This window comes from Rhinatrema bivittatum, chromosome 13 (assembly GCF_901001135.1).
Source record: "Rhinatrema bivittatum chromosome 13, aRhiBiv1.1, whole genome shotgun sequence".
Lineage (NCBI taxonomy): Eukaryota > Metazoa > Chordata > Amphibia > Gymnophiona > Rhinatrematidae > Rhinatrema > Rhinatrema bivittatum.
The window spans coordinates 6,649,724-6,671,748 of record NC_042627.1 but is presented as its reverse complement, the minus strand read 5'-3'; the positions used below and the strand labels follow the sequence as shown (position 1 = coordinate 6,671,748).

The following is a 22,025-nucleotide window of genomic DNA, read 5'->3' as shown; positions in this document are numbered from 1 at the left end:
CAGAAACTGAAGCCTTTTCTTCCACCTGGTGAAGGTAGAATTACATATCTTCAGCCATTCTTGGATGCAGAAAAATATACACACATCTTATTCAATCCATCTACAAAGCATTCAATACCACAGCATGCTCCTTGTCAGAGTCTATTGGAGCACACCGCATGGCTTAGTTGATATCAAGTAGCCGATATAATAAGTGGGCAGACCTCCCTTGCATGGGTGATCACCTTTTCAGAGAAAAACTCACAGAAACAGTTGCTCCAATAAAGGAACATGACGTGGCAGGCCAGTTCCTATCTATGGGACCAGAGTAACAAATCTTCTACAAGGCACACTTATTATATTTTTAAAAGACCATATTTCCAGAGATGCCCCTTCTGACAATTCCAGTGATACCAGATGTTGCTTCTACCTCCACAACGGCCACAACTTCTGACTTGTGCTCCCCAACGTGTCCCAAACCTGGACCAAGTTTTTGACTGCTTTTCAAACCCAGTAACCCCCCCCCCCCCCCCACTGTCTGGTAGGGGTGGTGCAGGATCACCAAAGAGTGCTGGGTTTTCAGGAATCTGGAGTTTGGATATCGCTTGCATTGCTCCTGGCTTTCCACACTTCCTCATTGCTCAGCCTTCAGTAGGGATCTATCTTACTTGACACAACTCCTCCTGGAGTTGCTCCGCTAACAGGGGGCAATAGAATTGATTCCCCCCATCACCATGGCTAGAGTTCTACTCCTGCTACTTCCTTATCCCAAAAACATCTGGGGGACTGAGGCCCATCATGGATTTAAGAAGCACAAACAAGCATATATTTTGGGAGAAATTAAAAATGAATCCCCTCCACACAATCACCTCCTTCAGCCAGAGAAGGGATGGATGTGCACGCTGGATCTAAAGCGTATATTCTAAAGGTATATATATATACCTGTAAACCGAGGTGATGTAATCCTTTACGTACCTCGGTATAAAAGAACCTATAAATAAATAAATAAATAAAATATTCCCATCCATCCCTCCCATCTGCATTTCCTGTGCTTTATGGTGGAATCTTCTCACTATCAGTAAAAAGTGCTCCCCTTTGTCCTCTCAGCAGTCCCGAGGGTCTCCATAAAGTGCCTAGCTGTCATAGCAATGCATCTGTGGCATGAAGGCATTCAAGTCTTCCCTTACCTCAACAACTGGCTTGGTGAACTCCCAGAAGGTTGTATTAACCTCCTTGTAAAAATCATTGTGGAAAGGCTGAATGAATTCTTTGCTTCAGTGTTTACTGAAAAGGATGTTGGGGGAGATACTTGTGCCAGAAACTGTATTCAATGATGATGATGATTCAGAAGAACTGTTATAAATCACTGTGATGTTGGAACATGTAATAAGGCAGATTGACTAACTAAAAAGTAACAAATCAGCCAGACCAGATGGTAGACACCCCAGAGTTCTGAAAGAACTAAAAAAATGAAATTGCAGATCTCTTACTGGTAATTTGTAACCTATTGTTGGGATCATCCATCATGCTTGAAGATTGGAGGCTGGCCAATGTAACCCCGATCTTTAAAAAGGGCTCCAGGTGTGACCCAGGAAACTGTACATCGGTGAGTCTGACTTTGGTGCTGGGAAAAATTGTGGAAACTATTCTAAAGAACAAAATCACAGAACATATAGAAAGACATGATTTAATAGGACACAGCCAGAATGGGAAATCTTGCTCCACCAATCTGCTACATTTTTTTGAAGGGGTTAATAAACCTGCTGATAATGGTGAGCCAGTGTATATAGTGTATTTAGATTTCCAGAAGGCGTTTGACAAAGTGCCTCATGAGAGACTCCTGAGAAAATAAAAAGTCAAGGGAGGCAATGTCCTACTGTGGATTGCAAACTGGTTACAAGATGCTGCTTAATGCCCTAACATGCATGGGATTTCCAGGTGAGTACGCTAAGCAGTGCTCACATTTTTTAATGCATAATGTGCGAGGGTAAAACTCCCTGCTGCATCAGCAGTAAGGTGTTTGCTCACAAAACGAGCATTTAAATATAGTTAAGCTGTGCTGTGTGTTGGACTGAATGCACCTTTCTGCATTGGCTCTAAGAAAGAGAGGTCCGTTCGGTGCTACTGGATGATGTCACTAACATGTCACTGCTGTCTGTGGTGAACACTGTTTATGGTAAGCAAACTTTCTATCCCTGCAAGGTTTTCTGGTACAATGTGCGAGCTTCTCAAGCCCTGGGGGGGATGGGGTAGAATGATGACATAGACATGTGGCAGCCGACCTATCTAACAGGATGAAAACCTCGCTGCTGGAAATATGTCTCAGAAGAGCGATAACACACGTCAATGGCAATAAATCTTTCTAACAGGAGGAAAACCTCGCCACTGTAAATATGTCTCAGAAGAGCGATAACACACGTCAATGGCAATAAATCTTTCTAACAGGAGGAAAACCTTGCTGCTGGAAATATGTCTCAGAAGAGTAGAGGGCTGGTCGGACCAGGTGTGAAAGGTCGGTCGATAAATCTGGAACCCCACATCAATCATTTTGAATGTTGTTTTGCTTTTATGCTTGAGTTTGTCTTATTTGACTGTGTGTCTTTCACTGTAAGCCGCCACAATTGATGGAGTATGTGGCTAAGGAATACCTTTTAAATAACAATAAAATAATGCTTTATCTCTGCGTTGCTTCCTCTTTCTCTGTACCTGGTACAGCGTGAGTGGCTTCCAAACCTTTAGCAATGAGGTGCTTCTTCTCTCTGTCTGCCATGTTAGTCCACTTGAAGGCATGCAAATAAAGATTAACACGTAACCGAGAACCATTCTTTGGTTACCAGCATGGCTAGTGGATGGCTAGTGGACGGCAGGCCGTCCCTTTGAGGGGCTTGGAAATGCGAGTCCCCTAGGAAGCTTTATAACAGCTCTCTCCCGAGAGTCGGGAGGCAGTCTTGTATAATCTTTGGAGAGTTAGGAGCTGGTGGGCACTTACCTTTTGTTGCAGTTAGGCCCAGTCGGAGGGAACAGGCTAACCCAGCCTGGGAATCCTGACCAGGGTCGGGAGGGTGGTCCTGCCAGTCTACTCCCTAGTTGGTGTGGACACCTTTCTGGGTTGTTTTGGGGGTCTTGACCTGTTTGTGGTAGGAGCCTTGCTGGACCCCTGGGCCTCTCTTGGATTCATGGAATGGGGAGCCCCGTGTTCAGGACTCCCAGGGATAGGAAAGACCTGCCCTCAGAGGTGGTGACCCGCTGCAAGAGATAACTCTGGTGTCATCTTCGACGCGGGGGTAAGCTGCACGGAGCGGCAGTTACTACCTTGGGAAGCTTGCTGGGCAGACTGGATGGACCATTTTGGTCTTTTTCTGCCATCATTACTATGTCACTATGTTACGGGAAAAGACCATTGAGGGGGACGATTGTTTGGCTCTCCCTTCTTACCTGCATTGGAGCAGGGTAAGGAACCTGCATAAGGGATTCAACAGAGAGTCAGAGACTGGAATAAATTTAAAGCATCGGAAGATCCTGCTGACCCTGAGTAACAGAACTGTAAGAATTTCAGGGGATGCCCATCAGGAGTCTTCAGCCCCTGGGGAGAGGAAGGAGATTACTCTCTGTGCAAGGACCGGAGTTTTGGCCGTCCGTTGAAGGGGTTTTCCTGCCCAGCTGCCCAGTGGGACCTCCATCTCGCCTAACCCAGGAGAGTGGTAGGATCCCTTGCCCTTCCAAATCTTCCTGCACAGATAGAGGTGAATACTGTAACTGAGAGAAGAAAGGCAGCGGTGCTTATTCTGCCATCTGCAACCATCTGGTTCAGTGAATTTAAGTTTGGACACTATCCCAGTGCGTCCAGCGTCTTTATTTGCACACACAGCACTCCCAGAGAAGAGAGATTTCCCCTCTTTCAGGGATAACCAAAAGGATGTCAGTCACCCCTGCACTGGGACCCGAAAGGAACTCTTCCCCCCCCCCCCACCCACTCACAGGATCCACACCCTGGGGAAAGGGGCACAGAAAAGAGCTAGTCAGGCTTCCTGCCCCAAAGAACTTAGAAATATTTCTATGGCTCTACCTGTGCAGGATACGCACACTGGGGAGGGGTTACGAACAAATAAAAAAAATAGTATCAAAGTTGAAGAAGGGAATGGTAATGCATTTCTTGACCAGGTTTCGCAAGTTTAGTCCAATAAAAAATTCTCGCTTTATATTACGTTTGTTTACCTTTATTTCTCTGTACCTGGTACAAGGTGTGCAGCTCCTCTACCTCTCTCCTTCTGGTGCCTCCTTTCTCTGTCCCTGGCACAGTGTACACAGCCCTTTTATCGGCACGGTGCTTCCTCGCTGTCCCTGGCACAGTGTACACAGCCCTTTTATCGGCACGGTGCTTCCTCGCTGTCCCTGGCACGGTGCACATTTATTGTCTCTCCCTGGGTTACACTGATGATCATTAACTATCTCAGTCTCTGCTGTGGTGCCTTTCGCAGCACTGAATGCCCAGCTATTCTTTGTGTTTGCTTCTTTCTCGACACGTTGCATTTTGTTCTTCCTAACTGATTACAGAAAAGCCTGGTAAATCATAGGTTTATTTATTTACTTAAAATAATTTATAAACTACTTTCCTGGGAGGCTAAGCAGGCCTAGTGTCTACTTGGCCAATGCAATACGGTGCCAGGCTCACGAGGCAGCTGGCACTTGGCTTAGGAGAGGTAAGGGAGGGGGGGGGGAGAGGGAATGAGGGGAAGGATCAAGAAAAGGAAGGGAGCAGTGCTCCCTATGATGGTTAGGAAGCCGAGGGGGAGAGGGGTGGGGGAAGGGGAAGAAAGAAAGGGGGATGGTGATCTGGGTGATGAGCAGGGGGACAGGTCATTCGTCCCCTGCTTCTGTTTGAATGCAAATGTTCAGTGTCTATAGGCTGGAGAGGGAGGATATTTGTTAGGGATGTGCATCGTTTTTATGGCGAATTAAAATATTGTACGATATTTCTTAATTCGTCATATATCGGTAAAATGGATAAATGATCGCATTTTCCCCGAATTTTCGTGAAAAATTGTTTTTCGGCTTAGTGCGCACTAACGGGAGTTAGCGCGCGCTAACAAAAAAACGTTAATTTTTGTTAGTTTTTGTTAGAGCGCGCTAATGGGAGTTAGCGCGCTCTAACAGGCGTTAGTGCGCGCTAACTCCCGTAAGTGCGCACTAAGCCGAAAAACGATTTTGTACTAAAAAAAAAAAAATGCTGATCCGCGGGAAAACGAGATTTTCCCGTGGCCACACGAACCCGAAAGTGCAAATGATCGGGCACTCGATGCACATCCCTAATATTTGGAAACAAACGCCTGTGGGGGGGTGCAAGCAGCAGCGGCGTGAATCCTCATTCGTGCCATTTTGTTATTTCTACAAGTTGACTTCAGCAGGTTATAATTTATGCAGACGTCTTGGTGCAGTTGTCAGCGACGGGACTCCTTGCTGGGAGGTGGCGGGGGTCACACTGGCTTGGGCTCCTTGCTGGGAGGTGGCGGGGGCCGGGATAATGAGTTCAGTGAACGGAGGAACCCGATAGTCGGTTGCTGGGAGGTGGTGGGTGGTTGGGCGAGTTCCTGGATCGGGTACTGAGGGCTCGGGCACCTATGTTGTACAATAAAGCTGCGGCCTTTTGGATTCCAATACTGTGTGGTGTATTTTATGAAGGAAGGTAAAGGGGCAGAGGGGGGGAATGGGGATGGGAGTGTTCTTATTGTAAAAGGGCGAGGCAGAAGGAGTGTAAGTCCTGGCTGCCCATATTACAGCCTAGAGTGTTGTCCAAAACGGTGTATAACGGTAGAACATATTTCACAATAAAACATAAAACAATCCACATTAATTGTAAACAATATACAACAATAAATCATACCTCACTAAATAATAAAACAAACCATAATGCAGTACATAAAAATTCCATAAGATGTTAATTCTCTTCATTAAGCATTAAACAGGTCTTCAATTTTTTGCAAAATCTCAGGTTCCTCCCTGGTCTCGAGTGGGAACTCATTCTATAATTTTGGAATAGCCATAGAGAAAGCTCTATTTTGGAGCCTAACCTGTCGAAATGTTTTGGCTGATGGCAATCAGGGCCGGCGCGTCCATTAGGTGAAACTAGGCAGTCGTCTAAGGTGCCGACCAGTAGGGGGTGCCATGCCGAAGAGCAGCCATGTGGTGCCAGAAGCAGAGCCTATCCCGCTCACGGCAAAGAGTACAGATTCATCGGGCCGCGAAAAGAGCATGCGGCTCGCGGCCCTGAGAAGCACACTGAATAGGGTAGGAGTCGGGCCGAGGCCAGCGGGGGTGATGCAACCAGGGGAAGCAGGGCACAAGGCAGAACGTTCACCTAGGGCGCCGACTACTCTTGCACCGGGCCCTGATGGCAATTGTAACTGAAAATTATGTTGACGCCTTTGAGACCTGCTTGATGCTTTCCAAAACAACCTATTTTGCCCGTGCGGCAGACACCTTCCATTCAGAATCTTAACGGCTAACACTAAAACTTGCAGCGAGAATGGATAGGAAGCCAATGTAGATGCAAAAGCAGTCCCGAATCAGTAGGCTGCGGTGGGTATTCCCCATCTCACCTTTACATCTCAGCTCAGGAAATGCCACAGACAGATGACTGCTTTTAAACTCCTGCAGCATTCAGGGGCAGCAGTAGACATGGTGGGTGACCCTGGACCAGAGTGCAACGGGAGGGCTCTTGCACCAAGGTGACTGCATGGTTTAATCAGATTTTTTTTTTTAAATGTAATCTTTATTGCTTTTTTTGCATAAATACAAAGACAAAACTTTGCTCAGAAATGCAGAAATATAATCGTTTAAACATCTCTTATTTAAGAAGAAAGAAAAATTTCAATTTTTAGATCACAATCCTTGTGGGGGAGATTGAACATAGGGAGTCTCAAAGTGTCCTTATTAAAAGGAAATCAGCTTAGCAAGCTATTAGTTTACCTTCTAAACACACAATAACCTGGCTTAAGTCACGTGCTTCTCTTTAGGAGAGGAGGTGAATAAGACTTTCTTTCTAGAGCCTAGAAACACTCTTAGTTGTTCCCGGGGCATAAAATATGAATACATCTTTATTATCAATAACCACGCACTTGCACGGATATCTGAGTAGAAACTTAGCCCCTATCAGAAGAGATTCCTGCCTCATTGAAAGAAAAGCTTTCCTCCTCTCCTGCGTTGACTTTGACAAATCTGGGAAAATTTGAACGCGTTGGCCCATGAAACATTCTCCCATATGTTGAAAATAATATCTCATTAACAAACTCACATCAGATTCAACAACTAAAGATATAAGTAAAGTCGCTCTTTCACTAATTTCTAATGAGGATTCCAAGAAATCCGTGAGATTATTAATATCGAGTTGTGGTTGATTGTCAGCTCTAATTCTATTATATGGCAAAAAAAAGAACATAAGAACATAAGAAATTGCCATGCTGGGTCAGACCAAGGGTCCATCAAGCCCAACATCCTGTTTCCAACAGTGGCCAATCCAGGCCATAAGAACCTGGCAAGTACCCAAAAACTAAGAAGATCCCATGCTACTGATGCAATTAATAGCAGTGGCTATTCCCTAAGTAAACTTGATTAATAGCCATTAATGGATTTCTCCTCCAATAACTTATCCAAACCTTTTTTGAACCCAGCTACACTAACTGCACTAACCACATCCTCTGGCAACAAATTCCAGAGCTTTATTGTGCGTTGAGTGAAAAAGAATTTTCTCCGATTAGTCTTAAATGTGCTACTTGCTAACTTCATGGAATGCCCCCTAGTCCTTCTATTATTCGAAAGTGTAAATAACCGAGTCACATCTACTCGTTCAAGACCTTTCATGATCTTAAAGACCTCTATCATATCCCCCCTCAGCTGTCTCTTCTCCAAGCTGAACAGTCCTTACCTCTTTAGTCTTTCCTCATAGGGGAGCTGTTCCATCCCCTTTATCATTTTGGTAGCCCTTCTCTGTACCTTCTCCATTGCAATTATATCTTTTTTGAGATGCGGCAACCAGAATTGTACACAGTATTCAAGGTGTGGTCTCTCCATGGAGCGATATATTTATTTATATCGCTCCATATTGATGGTATATATTCATTCAGAATTTTTAACACCTCTAACATGGATTTTCTTAATGTTATCCGAGGTAACTCCCCAATAACTTTGGGGAAGTTTAATATTCTTAAATTTAACCTCCTTCGTCTATTTTCCATAATCTCCACTTTTCTGTTCACGGCTTGATTATCTTGGATTAACGTTTGGCAAATGTTCTGTGTTGACTTTACTGCTTCTTCTAAACCACATTAATCTTGTTTGCATGTTCCTTAAGTAAATCATTATGTTCCTGGGACACTTTGTCCAGTTTTCCTGATAAGGAATTCAAGTGCCTTGTAAACCCCTAGAAAGCGGGGCCAAAAGAGGCAGTCAGCTCCCGTAGGGAGTCGAGGCCGGTTTCAAGATCTCCGCGAGCACTAGGCCCCCCCCTGCAGCTCTCCGTGCTCCTCCACCGCACTCCGTCCCCCCCGTCTCCTCCAAGCGAGGCAACTCACCACCATCACCGGGGCTCAACGGTTCTGTAGCTGCAGTTCGCAGGAGGTCCGGATCTCTAGGCTCCACTGATATTCCTGGACCCTGCTTCTCCGCTTCGACTCCCTCCAGCCCCGGTCGCCGAACACCTCGGTTCCGTTCCCGGCGCCGTCGTGGAGGAGGGGACTTCCAGTCCTGGTGCCACCGGATTTCTCGGGTTGGGGGGGGGGAGGGGGGGCTCAATGATGTTTCCCCCTGATGCGAACGACGCTCCCAACGGTGTTTCATCTGCGGGGCTTTGAGCTGCCCCAATCGGGTAAATTGCGGCCGGTTCCGGGGCCTCGTACGCTGTCCTGGGAGGGTTGGGGGGATGGAGGGATAAACCCTTACCCTGCCTTTTCTCCTTGCAGGCATTTTAAAGCCTTTTTTTTTTTGAGGAAATTTTGTATTCAAAAAAGGAGAAATCATGAACAGCTCCGGAGCACCGCTGCTAGCTTGCCCAATCAGATTTAAATAAATAAATTGTGCAGACCTCTGCTTTTCTACCCCCTGAGCCCCCAGGAGGACGTCAGAACCATTGTACAGTGACTCTGATTGCTCTGGACAGAGTTTAGTATCTTGTATCGGAAGAGAATTATAGAAAACTGTTAGCAGATTATAGCAAGGAAGAGGAACCTTACGCGTACCAGGGGAGGATGAGTGGTGTTACAGCTGCAAGTTAAGCGAATCCTTGGGCTACAAATTCAGATCCCCTGCGCCATTGATTTGGGGGCCTGTGTACTAGCCTGTATGGAAATTGGCTTCCTTAGCATCCCAGTTACCTCACTGTACTGACAGTCTCTCAATAACAATATTCTGATATCAGACTATCTGAATCCTTCCACTGTACGTCAGACCAGACCAAGTGCTGCCTGCCTAGCAGACTGCCTCCTCCCTTCCCGAATCTCCTACATTTAATATTGCATGGGTATTGTGTTGTAACCCGTGGACCTCTTCTACGCTTTGAACTCTGTCATTTATTTCTGACTTTGCATGTCTGCTGCAGATTACATTCAGACCTCTGCTGTCACCCAAAACCTTGGAATCAACCCCAAATCTGTAACTGTATCTGATGTGGCCTTTATAGAGCTGTAGGACAGAAATAGCAGGGGGCTGCCGCAGGGCAGGGCTGAGGCACAGTGGCAGAGCCGCATGTAGTGTTTGCGTAGAGGGGCTTAAGCCCTGGCCTAGCAGGGCAGAAGCGCAGTAGAACTTGGGTCACAGCTCAGGTTACCATTCCTGGGGGCGTGGTCATTCTGTGGGAGGGACCGGCTAATGTGCAGCCACAGAAGGAGCTTCGGAGGGAGCTGCATCTTGACTTCCGTTCAAAGAGTTTGTTGCGCAATGGCTTCCTGATGAGAACTGGATTAGATTAAGTAATGAGAGAGCTGTGCATGTTCCTCCAGGGTGGATGGTCAGACACATTAGCTTTACTATCTCTAAAAGTACTTGTTGGACTATTAAACCCTTAGAGAATTTAAGTCTTTCTGTCCACCTTTTGCTTTCTAGGTGCTGTGTAATACGGCTGTTTCTTAGTATTAAACTGTTTGTTCTCTTGTTTGTCTGTGTCTGTGTTTCTCTTGACTTTTTCCCTTAAGTATGCAAGTAACTCTCTCTGTGAATTCTGCATCGCTCTGTATGTGTTCTCTCTCTCCTTTTTGTGTTATTGCAGCAGAACTAGTGGGTGCTGTTAGCTCAGTCTCTCTTGCTCTCTCTCTCTCTCTCATATACCGTTTCAGGCTGGGATAGTATCTCAGTTCTGACTGTGTTAGTTCCGTGATGTACACACTTAGCTGGATCCACTGGTTTCCCGCTGGTCTTCATCCCCTCCTCTGAGCTGGTGAAACAATGGTAGCAGGCACAGTTTAAGGAACTGAATGGGTTCCTTCTCCAAGCTCTGTGTGGGAAGTGTCATCTCCTGGCTTTCTTCTGGACCTATCTAAGCTTTTCCTCCAATACTCTATCCCCGCTTATCTTCCAAAGATGTACTAGACAGGAGTTCCCTAACTGTATGTCCACGAAGGCTTCTTGGAACTTGGCTAGCTAATTTTGTATTTAAAAAACAAAACAATAATTAAATGTCCCTGTTCTCTCTAGCGCACAGAGGAAATTTGGGAATCAATGTGCGAGAAATAAACTCTCCCACTCACACAGTTTCCTTTCTATTCACAAATCTGGCTCACTCACTTTGTCTTAACTGCTTCAGTTGATGAGTATATGAGAAACGCTTGGAGTTTGTAAATGTTCCTTTTGAATGCTCTGCTAGTAACAGAATGCTGTAGCCAGCTCTCTTATGCTGAATTTGTTCTCAGGGTCCTGTCATAGACTTGTAAGCACAGTCAAAGTTATATCTATCTCTTTTCTCTACCAACTGTGAATTCTCTTCCTTGTTATCAAAGACCAGTTAGCCTGACTTCAGTGCATAAAAGGCAGGGCTTAGGCTCCAGTTCCTTGCCTTGGCAAACGGGTCGTCTCATTCGTGAGAAGCTAGTTGCCATCCTGTGTTCCTGCTTCCTTGATCCTGTGCTTGTTCCAGTGTTCCTGCGTTCTTGTGTTCCTGTCCTTGTTCCAGTGTTCCTGTGTTCCAGTGTTCCAGCATTCCTATGTTCCAGTGTTCCTGCATTCCTGTGTTTGTTCCAGTGTTCCTGTCCTTGTTCCAGTGTTTCGGCGTTCCTGTGTTCCAGCGTTCCTCTGTTCCAGTGTTCCTACATTCCTGTGTTCCTGTGTTTGTTCCAGTGTTCCTGTGCTTGTTCCAGTGTTTCGGCATTCCTGTGTTTGTTCCAGTGTTCCTGTCCTTGTTCCAGTGTTCCTGTGTTCCAGTGTTCCAGCATTCCTATGTTCCAGTGTTCCTGCATTCCTGTGTTTGTTCCAGTGTTCCTGTGCTTGTTCCAGTGTTTCGGCGTTCCTGTGTTCCAGCATTCCTATGTTCCAGTGTTCCTGCATTCCTGTGTTTGTTCCAGTGTTCCTGTGCTTGTTCCAGTGTTTCGGCGTTCCTGTGTTCCAGCGTTCCTCTGTTCCAGTGTTCCTACATTCCTGTGTTCCTGTGTTTGTTCCAGTGTTCCTGTGCTTGTTCCAGTGTTTCGGCATTCCTGTGTTCCAGTGCTCCTGCATTCCTGTGTTCCTGTGCTTGTTCCAGTGTTCCTGCATCTGTGTTCCCGTGGTCCTTCCTGTGTGCCAGCGTCTGTTCCTGATTCCTGCTCCGCTTCCCAGGTTGTACCTTCTCGGACTGATTCATGGTACTGACCTCGGCTTGTCTCTGCCCACGTTGGACCGCTGCCTGGAACCGACCTCTGCTTGCCACTGACCAAGTTAGACCACTGCCTGGAGCCGACCTCTGCTCGCCACTGACCACGTTGGACCACTGCCTGGAACTGACCTCTGCTCGCCACTGACCATGCTCGCACTGATACCTGCAACTGACCTCTGCTTGCCACTGACCATGCTTGGACTGATACCTGGAACTTACCCTTGCTTTGGCTGACCACCCTCAGATGGATACCCTAGCTTTGACCCTTGCGTTTTACTCGGACACTCTCTTCGCTTCTCCTGTGACCACCAGGTCTGCCTGCTCTGATACTGCCCGCGGCCTTCTATAAGCTAGACCACTAGGCGCTGCCTATCCTGTCCGGAGGACCTTCAGTTCCTGTTCCCTTCCAGTGGTCTCCGGTACACTCTATTCCGGTCTAGCTCAGCTGTTCTCCACGAGCCTCGCACCCTTGCTCTTGGTGGGCACACCTCTCCGCTTCCTCTCTGGGAGATCCTCTGAGGCCCACAAAAGCCCAAGCGGTCCGGGTACCCAAGGGCTCAACCTGCGGCATCCCCGGACTGTTATAGGTGAAGCTCCAGCTTGCCTCTGTCTCCTCGTGTGCTCCGCCTCCTAGCGGCATGCATCCTCTGGGACCTCCCTGAGGGCTGAACCAATCCTGCGCCAGGCCAAGGGTCCACCTCCAGCACAACAAGCAAATCACCTGGACCAGATGGTATGCATCCTAGGTTACTGAAGAAACTAAAAAATGAAATTTCTGGTAACTTGTCATTAAAATCATCCTTTGTACCTGAAGACTGGAGGGTGGCCAATGTAACCCCAATATTTAAAAAGGGCTCCAGGAGCGATCCTAGTAACTGTAGACCAGTGAGCCTGACTTCAGTGCCAGGAAAAATAGTGGAAACTATTCTCAAGATGAAAATCGTAGAGCATATAGAAAGACATGGTTTAATGGAACACAGTCAACATGGATTTACCCAAGGGAAGTCTTGCCTAACAAATCTGCTTCATTTTTTTGAAGGGGTTAATAAACATGAGAATAAAGGTGAACCGGTAGATGTAGTATATTTGGATTTTCAGAAGGTGTTTGACAAAGTCCCTCATGAGAGGCTTCTAAGAAAACTAAAAAGTCATGGGATAGGTGGCGATGTCCTTTCATGGATTACAAACTGGTTAAAAGACAGGAAACAGAGAGTAGGATTAAATGGACAATTTTCTCAGTGGAGGGGGGTGGGCAGTGGAGTGCCTCAGGGATCTGTACTGGGACCCGTGCTTTTCAATATATTTATAAATGATCTGGAAAGGAATACGACGAGTGAGGTAAACAAATTTGCAGATGATACAAAATTATTCAGTCTAGTTAAATCACAAGCAGATTGTGATAAATTGCAGAAAGACCTTGTGAGACTGGAAAATTGGGCATCCAAATGGCAGATGAAATTTAATGTGGATAAATGCAAGGTGATGCATATAGGGAAAAATAACCCATGCTATAATTACACAATGTTGGGTTCCATATTAGGTGCTACTACCCAAGAAAGAGATCTAGGCGTCATAGTGGATAACCCATTGAAATCGTCGGATCAATGTGCTGCAGCAGTCAAAAAAGCAAATAATGTTGGAAATTATTAGAAAGGGAATGGAGAATAAAACAGAAAAATGTCATAATGCCTCTGTATCGCTCCATGGTGAGATCGCACCTTGAATACTGTGTACAACTCTGGTCGCCGCATCTCAAAAAAGATATAATTGCGATAGAGAAGGTACAGAGAAGGGCGACCAAAATGATAAGGGGAATGGAACAGCTCCCCTATGAGGAAAGACTAAAGAGGTTAGGACTTTTCAGCTTGGAGAAGAGACGGCTGAGGGGGGATATGATAGAGGTGTTTAAAATCATGAGAGGTCTAGAACGGGTAGATGTGAATCGGTTATTTACTCTTTCGGATAATAGAAAGACTAGGGGGCACTCCATGAAGTTAGCATGTGACACATTTAAAACTAATCGGAGAAAGTTCTTTTTTACTCAACGCACAATTAAACTCTGGGTTTAAAAAAGGATTGGATAAGTTCTTGGAGGAGAAATCCATTACCTGCTATTAATCAAGTTGCCTTAGAAAATAGCCACTGCTATTACTAGCAACAGTACTTAGTTTTTGGGTACTTGCCAGGTACTTGTGGCCTGGATTGGCCACTGTTGGAAACAGGATGCTGGGCTTGATGAATCCTTGGCCTGACCCATCTAAAACCTGTAATGCCTTTTGCAGCTAATTCTTCCCTTATTTATGATTTGTTTCCTTTCACGGAAAATTTTAATTTAACCCTTTGTACAGTATTTAGGTACAGGACAGATCTCAGAGTTCATTCCAGTGAAAATGAGAGCTTAGCAATAATTCCATCTCATAACAAACTCTGTCTCTCTCTCTCTCTCGTAATCTCTGTCTATCAAAGGTGGACTTCAAATCCTGCTTGTCCACCAAATTTTACAAGTAATTGACTTATCTTTTTCTCCAATTTCAAAGACACACCTTTGTCTCCATACTCACATTCACACAAAACGAGATGCCTGTCCTTTCTGTGCTCAACTTCAGTGGTTTTCTGGCTCCTTCTGTTCCCTCACTTCATCAAACCAGACTGATTGCCTTCCCAACTGCCACCTTCAGTGAGATCAGTACTTTAGGGATGACCACAGCTTAACTAGTTCCCAAGGGTACTTTAGAGCAAGTTTTAATCTATATGTAACCCAACCATCCTCTCAGGTTACCAGGAAGCCCTGGGACATGTCAAGGTAGTGAGGGAATAGTAAGCGGAGGAGCCATTCATGTACGGCCCCTCCCTCAGAGGGTGCTGGAGTGGCCGCCCCCTGGAAAAGGTTTTATAAAACCCTCTGGCTGGAGCTCTTGGGGGCAGTCTAAGTTTGCAGTTCAGGAGGAAGGTTGTAGATTTTTCCTCAGTTGTACTTTTGCCCTACCTGGGACTTGGGCTCCTTTGGAACAGGTGGAGGCCTCCACTGCTGTCCTCTTCTCCCAAGGTGCAGAGTGGTTGTCCTGGGTATTTTGGCTTTTGGACTTTTAACGTGATAGGAGCCTTGCAGGACACCTGGGCCTTTCCTGGATTCAGGGAACGGGAACCCTGTGTTTGGGACGCCCAGGGATAGGGAAGAGCTGCCTTGAGGTGGAGACTCATTGCAATGGATAACTCCGGTGTTAGTTCTTTTTTGGGGAACAAAAAGTCATTTTTGAAGATCTGGGAGGAAGTGTTTTCTGCCCCTCTTCCTACCCATCCATGTACCTGTAAACTGCAGTTCCATCCAGGATCCCTCCCAACAGGGATCCCCATTGAGTGAAAGGGAGAAAGAACTACTAACTGTGTATAAGAATGTAGTTACAATTTGGAGGGCACCCATCCGGTGTTTTCATACCTTGCGGAGAGAGAGAGTAACTTTATATTTTTACCAGTTTGGAAGGGGTGTCCTGTCCATCTAAGAGATACCTTGCCCACCTGGGAACTCTATTTTTCCAAGCCCTGGAGGGGAGACATTTCCCTAGGTCTGGTGCCAGAGATTCCTGCACAGATTTTACCAGCAAAAGACTCTGTAGTGCTGTGGATTAAGTTGTTGTGCCATTCTTCATACATTTTTAACAGTAAAGACTTTATTTTTACACAGTAGCTCCAGCATCTTTATTTGGGCACACAGCCCATAGTGAATAGAGACTACTCCTCTCCCAGGGACAGCTAAAAGGAAGTCAGGCACCGCTGCACTGGGCCCTAAAAGTAAAACTTTCCCCCCTACCAAAAGGATGCACACCCTGGGAAAAGGGGCACAAAGAGGAGCTAGCCAGAGTTCCTTCCCCAAAAAACTTACAAATTCTTTTATAGCCCCACCCAGGAAGGACAGGCACACCAGGGTGAGATTACATACGTTTAGCCCATAAATGCCCCCCTTCCTTGTATGAAGTTGGAGGAATAAACTTTTGGGAATTTTTGAGCCTAATTACAAATCTGCCAGGGATCTGGATCCCTTGATTAGCAGAGAACTCAAATATAGTATTCCACCAGCCTCTTCACAGCATCTTTTCAGCACGTGCACACAAGAAGGTGGAGGCTAGCACATTTACTAGCAAGGATTTGCCACAGCTCTAGCATTAGCAGTGCTGCCTTTGTAAAATGAAAGTAAAAATCTCAGCAACTCTGCTCCTTCTTCTTGTCTCATTCTCTTCAATCCCGCCCCCTTGTAGCTGAACAGAGAGAGGAAAGAAATTCTTGTTGCTGCCTGCACATCAGCTGATTATCTCCTCACCTCCCCTTCTTCTTTTTTTTCTGCCAGCACTGACATCAACTCTGAGACATCCCAGCCTCATTTCTCTTTACTCCTGGACTATGACAACCCCAACCAGAGGCTCCCCAGAGAACAGGTAAATATAAAAAAAATATATACCTCCTTCTCCTTTAATTTTTTAACCTCTGGTTACAAGAGCATCCACATAAATTATTATCCAGTTCTGTCTGAGTAAGCCAAGTGACTTGCTCAGGATTGCACAGAAAATCAAGTGTTGTTAGCCTGGAAACTGCCTGGCCCAGCAGTTAAAACAATGAGGGCCAGTACCTCCAACAGACAGATTTATTCACAAAACAACACAACCAACTTCCAGTCTGGCCTGCAGTGCTCTGCCCAGCTCCACCTAATACTCCTGTACGTTGCACTCTGACCTCAGAGGACGACCATGAATGCCAGCTCGCAGGCTGAATAACACCTCTACAATTGATAGAGCTGGGATTAGAACCCACCAGTCCCAAGAGATATCCCGGCTCCCAGTGTGGATCTCGCTTATTCCTGTTTTTTTCCTGTCTCCCTCTGAACTGCTTTTCATTTCTAAGAAATTTACTGGCAAGTTCAGAAGGTGGCATAGATGAACTTCTAAGGTCACCAGAGTACACAGGGTTATTGGAGATAGGTGGCACAAAGCCACGCGTCTGTGTCCAGAATCTCCTGGCAGTTGATGAAGAATCTGCAGACGCACAAACACTCATCACACATCAAGGAGTATTCTTGTAAGGAACACCTGTAGGTTGGAGTGCACCGGGAATACATCATGTCCTACACTATTTATATGTAACCCCCGTCTTGAGGTGAGGATTAAACACCAATGGAGCCATACAATAATGTATATATCTGGGGGCTGATTTTAACTCCAACTCTCTCACTCACAAGTCTCTTGCCCCAGGGCCGGGTTGTTTTCCTGGTGGGGAGAAGGAGTTTCTCCTCCAAGATCCTGAATAGCAGGGGTGAAGTAGTTCTCAATCCTGGGAGAGGTATCAGTCTTTCTTTCTCCTCTGAGGATGTGAGTGCCAATAATTACACAGGAGACTCTGGGTGAGTATCCAAATTAAATTTTTACTGAAAATGATGAGAAAATGACATAGGCTGCAGACGCAGCAGATGACATTCAGAGTTCACAGCCTGTCCTCTTATTTGTGTAAGGGTCTTTCTCTCTACCAGGACAATGGAAACTTCCTTTACCAAGTCATAGAATGCACAGCACTTTTGTAGGCCCATCTGAATCCATAGAACCATCAATGGATGGGCCCATATCTGGAAACTTTTCATTCCCAGTTGTCACCCTGAGATTGTTGCTGATTGTTGGAGGGGCCATGTGCATGTGCACCAGTAGCAGTATGCACACACACACACACACACACACACTCACACACACACACATACTAACACACTTGCATGCTCACTCTCATACTCTTTCATGCACATACATGCTCATTCTCACACACACACACGCACATTCCTCTCATTCACCACAGACTCTCATGTATATGCACATTCACTCAACTCTCCTCCTCTTCCACACGCACACTCATCTCTGCCTCAGCAAACCAAACATCTTTCATTGCCAAACACTTTGTGAAGTAACACAAACCCCTGAAAAACAAAAGATACCTAGAACTTGCCATACTATACCATAACAACAATAAATCTCAGGACTCAAAACAGTAGCAACCTTATCTATGAAAAGGCAACAATGCAAATATTATATTAGATCATTAATACACCACGTACTAGAGAAACAGAACAAGCTGAACTGCTGCAAATGCCTACAGAGAACTACATGCTGGCAGAAACCCTGCACCTCAGTCACACATGCAGAAAACCGATTGGCCCTTACCTAATGCAGAATAAGGGACTACAGATTACAAACATGCAGCCAAAAATAAAATGGAAAGCCCACGAAACCAGACTCTGATCAGTGGAATACTGAAGAAGGAAAATATAAATATAGAATGCACTTTCCCAAAAAAGCACATGCCAATCACTACAAACTCAAAATATTTATTTATTTTTTTACCTTTGTTGTCTGATTTTATTTTTCTAATCTGTTGGTCCTAGCTTTTTTTTTTTTCCATGTTCCCCTTCTTGGTCTTTTCCTAATTCCTTTTACAGGGTCTCTTTTTTTGTGTGTTTCTTCTCCCCACCTGTCATCTTCCCTTCCTTCCTCAAACACACACAGACTCTCACTCTCACATGCTCTCTCTCACACACACACATATACACACACATACACACACACATACACACACACATACACACACACACATACATATACACACACATATAAACACACATTCACACACACATTCACACACACACACACACACACACACACACACATACACACATACATACACACATACATACACAGGCTCTCTCACACACACACACACACACACACACACTGTGACGGCCACGCTGGCTGATTTGAAAGTACGCCCTAGGCCAGGGGTATGTGGGGGTCAGGAGAAGGCAGGACAGGTTTAGATCTTCTGCCTGACTAACCACCTTCCCTTTGGGTTGGGCCCTCTGCTGCTGGTGGCTGGCAGTATACAGGGTTAGGGACAGGTCATCCGCTGGAACCGGCAAGCAGCAGGGGGACAGGAAGGTGCGCTCTCCATACTGAACACAAACATACTGAGCACCAACAAGACAGGGATGGACAAATAATCACAAGGCAGAGCAGATCCACAGACCAAACAAGGAACTAGAACTACAGAACAACAAGGATTGGGGGCCACTACGAGGCCTAACACAGGACAGAGCAACACTAAGAACACGCAGGTAAGAGGGGCTACTAGAAGGCCTAAAACAGGGCAACAAAAAAGCTAAGAACACATAGGCAAGAAAGGCCACAGGAGGGCCTAATAAATTGGCAAGAAAAGTCACTACAGGATACAGCAAAGCTAGTGTAGAGGCTATGAAACCTCCACGAGATGGCCCTAGATCCCTACCCTTTAGTTATCAGCTAGGAGGGAAATATCACCTCAAAAGCCCTTTACCCCGAGGATGCCAAGGTGGTAGAATCCCAATCTGGTAAGGGAGATTAGCCTAGGGAGTGGTGAGGCAGTATAGATTTGTTTTCAGTGTACTCTCCGAGATTAGGCCCCAAGCCTAGATAAGGAAGGGAGGGGCACTGCCCTGACTAGAGACCGGAGGGAAGAGAGAAAGTAGAGAGTTATATTTGCTCAAATTAATAAGATTTTTGCTTGTTTATACCCTGTGCTTCTGGGAGACAGAAATTCCCTTTCCAGAAGTGCAAGAGGGGTCTGCTCACCACTTCACCCCAGCAGGAGGAGATTGCAGAGACCAGTGAGGGAAGATCCAACGTGTTTTTTGTCAAGATATTGTTTTTCCAATTGTTTCGGAAAGAAGCTGCCCCTTTCCTTACCCCGAGCTGGACAGTGAGAACTGTTCCAGTACAGACTTTTCCTCCAGAAGGGTCCTCACTCCATCTATTAAAGAGGATACTAGGGGAGAGGAGACCTGAAGAACATCTGGAGACCCCCAACAGAATTTCCACCCCCGGGATGCAGGCCCCAGGCAGCTTGGACATTAGATAGTGTGGGGAAGGGGACATCCGCCCTGGTTACGACACCCCTGTTACCTTGAGGCACATATGCTTACCACACCCTGGGTGATATAACACTCCAAGCTTCAGTACAATGTGGGGAAGGGGACATCCGCCCTGGTTACGATACCCCTGTTACCTTGAGGCACATATGCTTACCACACCCTGGGTGATATAACACTCCAAGCTTCAGTACAATGTGGGGAAGGGGACATCCGCCCTGGTTACGACACCCCTGTTACCTTGAGGCACATATGCTTACCACACCCTGGGTGATATAACACTCCAAGCTTCAGTACAATGTGGGGAAGGGGACATCCGCCCTGGTTACGACACCCCTGCTACCTTGAGGCACATATGCTTACCACACCCTGGGTGATAAAACACTCCAAGCTTCAGTACAATGTGGGGAAGGGGACATCCGCCCTGGTTACGACACCCCTGCTACCTTGAGGCACATATGCTTACCACACCCTGGGTGATAAAACACTCCAAGCTTCAGTACAATGTGGGGAAGGGGACATCCGCCCTGGTTACGACACCCCTGCTACCTTGAGGCACATATGCTTACCACACCCTGGGTGATAAAACACTCCAAGCTTCAGTACAATGTGGGGAAGGGGACATCCGCCCTGGTTACAACACCCCTGCTACCTTGAGGCACATATGCTTACCACACCCTGGGTGATAAAACACTCCAAGCTTCAGTACAAGGGGACCCTTCCACAGAGGAAGACACAACTTGAACCTGTGCTCCCATAAGCCTAAAGAAGCTGAATGTAAATGGATTCTTTATTATTTGCTCCTATTGATTCTTTGAAAGGAAATCACAGTAAACTTTAATTTGCACATCCATCCAGTGAGTCCAGCCAGTTTTGTCACAGTACCTGTCCCAAAGAGCTATGGTAACACACACAAGAGTTCACCTATGCCTTGGGCCTAGAAGGCTATCCATTCCCCCCCCCCCCTAACAGAAAGGACCCAACCCTTGGGATAAGAAGGGGAAAGAGACCGTGACCCAATGGGATTCCACTTATCCCCTCCCAAAAAGTTACATGAGATGGCACCCAGGAGCAAGGGGCCCGTGGGCATGGAAAAGAAATGAGGTTGTGGGTTACCGATGAGAACTGTAATGTTTTGCAGCTGCGTTGTTATTATCAGTGTTACAAAGTTAAACCACAAACGTTAGTTAAATGTCTGCATTTATGGCACTGTTCACCTCCTAACCCTCCCTACTAGTTTCACTCTCTTTTGGAGACCGGTCGCTGATAGTGAAACATGTGCGCGGCAGTGCGCGCATGTTATAAAATCGGGTGCACATTTGGTAGCGCGCACAAATGTGCCCCGCGCTCGTAGGATTAAAAATCGGCCCCATACTGATTTATTAAAAATAGCACATTGACAAAAATTATTGGTTTTCCCGAGGAGCTACGGGTTTATCGCCATAGGAACCTAGGGCTCAAAGGGTTAAGTGGCCATGCATACCATAGCTCAGACCCGGCAGGAGATTGGGAGCAGCCGTGGGCGCCCATGTTGCCAATTGGCCCCTCCTCCCCGTCGGTGCCAGCCCTTGCTGCCCGTTCAGACTTGCAGCCTGGCACTTGTGGCTGATCTGCTGCTCTATCACTAAACAGGCAGAGCTTGGGGGATGGGCAGATGTGGCAGCGGTAGTGGGTGGGGAAAGCAAGAGGTAAATGCTAGCGGGGGAAGGGAAAAGCAGACGGCAGATGCTGGGGATGAAGGGGGTTCAAGAAGCAAGGGAAAGGATGATAGCGGGGATGGGAGGAAGTGGGGGGGGAGGATGCTGGGTCTGGGGGCATAAAAGGCAGGGGATGCTGAGGAAGAGTGTAAAACACAGGGGGTAGAAGCACTGCCCCCCTCCCCTCTATTCCATGCCAAGGACTGGAGAGGAGATCAGTTTGGGGCGAGTTCAATCAAAGACTTTTGCCATGTACCCATGCAAATTTACCCCTTTCAAAACGATGGCATAAAGTCGCATGCATTATCAACCTGACAGTTACCTGCATATTCTTTTACATATTTAATTCCCTGTGGAGATTTATAATGCACTGCCCAGAAGGCCTCTTTTTCTGCAGGCAAATATGAGCATTATGAGCTTGCATACTTAGCTTTAGATAGTTAAAAGACTCCACTGACACTTATTCAGCTAAACTTCACATGTAGGTCCCGACTCCCTGTGCCCCAGCAGTCTTTCCAGTGCTGACCTTGAGCAAGAGACCTTCTCACCCTGTGTCTCCATTTACACAACTACAATTGGGTAATAATCTTTT

At 46.3% G+C, this 22,025-nt stretch overlaps 1 protein-coding gene and 1 long non-coding RNA gene across 4 annotated transcripts in view; one reads left to right on the top strand and one right to left on the bottom strand.

Moving 5' to 3' along the window:
- The window catches only part of LOC115075533, a 120,731-nt gene that overhangs the window by 83,830 nt on the left and 14,876 nt on the right, over window positions 1-22,025 (top strand). Inside the window, exon 2 of the long non-coding RNA XR_003852550.1 lies at window positions 16,152-16,239. This is a non-coding gene — a long non-coding RNA (uncharacterized LOC115075533). The remainder of the gene's footprint in view (window positions 1-16,151; window positions 16,240-22,025) is intronic.
- Window positions 1-22,025, bottom strand: part of CARNS1 (carnosine synthase 1) — an 89,171-nt gene that overhangs the window by 66,281 nt on the left and 865 nt on the right. The window contains exon 1 of one of the 3 annotated variants that reach the window (XM_029575987.1): window positions 4,211-4,234. The exons of the other annotated variants lie outside the window; for them this stretch is intronic. The gene's annotated coding sequence lies outside the window, so the exon portion shown is untranslated. Of the gene's footprint in view, window positions 1-4,210; window positions 4,235-22,025 lie in introns of those variants that run through there. 3 annotated transcript variants of the gene reach the window in all.